The 1,072-nt window shown below is 43.0% G+C and overlaps 1 protein-coding gene across 1 annotated transcript in view; it reads left to right on the top strand.

Moving 5' to 3' along the window:
- The window catches only part of EGR_11143 (hypothetical protein), a gene marked incomplete at both ends in the record, with an annotated part of 4,691 nt that overhangs the window by 2,433 nt on the left and 1,186 nt on the right, over positions 1–1,072 (top strand). The window lies entirely within an intron of this gene.

Genomic DNA, 1,072 nt, shown 5'->3' with positions numbered 1-1,072 from the left:
GGGAGGAAGTTAAATCGCCCTCGCACTCGAACACAGTCCATCACCCTTCCAGATGCCGATGATCCTGGAAGCAACTCTAATTTCTCACCAGGAAACTCCATCATCGTGTCGGTAAAAAGGCTTCCAGCGCCATTGTAAACGTCATACCAGGGGTACTGAATGGAATAAGGAGAACGGGCAATTGTTGCAACTCTCCTGCGATTTGAGTATCAGTTGTGACTAGACTATGTGCCTAGTTCGTGTCAGTGGATCTTTCCGAATGGACCACTTGTTGCTTAGGGAAAAGGGGTTGAAACAATCGAGATCACCGGAAGGGTTTCCTATAATCAGGATTGAAAAGCTAACTAAATTTATGCAAATTGCATTAGCTGCAAGAAGCTAAGACGCATCGAAGGTGTATGGACATATCTGTGGTCTTGATTAAAAACTATCTCTGTGGCGTTAATTAAAAGGCGCTTCTTATAAGTACTACGAGGAACATGCTTCCCCATTTCTTATAGTCTATTCTATTTCAGCCCTAATTGCTTCCACCACTCTCCTAGAATAAATGTACAAGGTGGCATTTTACTCGCCTATGTAATTAAGGGAACCTTGCACAACCAGCGATCGTCCTACAAATATATTCCATTAACTTGACTAAGAAGTCCTTTCACTGAGAAAGAGAGTCTTGAAAATGTAACAGCTGAAGAGCAGAGTCACGTCTTGGATACCTAAATAGATTTATTTTTTTACTACCATAAATGAGATGCTTCTAATTAAAGCCGAGATCTTGTGGATTTAGCAGTTGATAAAGGTAGTCACAAAGGACTTAAAAAGAGGCACCAAGGCTACTGAATGCTCTTCCCTCGCTCGTATTGCACCAGGATCCTGTAACGTGCCGTTTAGGAGGTCATTTCTGCCGAATATACTGGCAAGGCAGTAAGTAAACCTCTTTCTTGACGAGATTGTGGAGAAAAAGCATGCCCATGAGGGCTGCAGATGCAGTCGTCGAAAAACTATGATGGAATGACCATCAAAAATGCAAAGTGACACGTAGAGCGATCGACGGGGAGCGTTGAAGTCGAAGTGACGA

The sequence above is a fragment of the Echinococcus granulosus genome, assembly GCF_000524195.1.
Source record: "Echinococcus granulosus chromosome Unknown EG_S00412, whole genome shotgun sequence".
Lineage (NCBI taxonomy): Eukaryota > Metazoa > Platyhelminthes > Cestoda > Cyclophyllidea > Taeniidae > Echinococcus > Echinococcus granulosus.
This window is presented reverse-complemented; position numbering and strand designations above follow the sequence as displayed.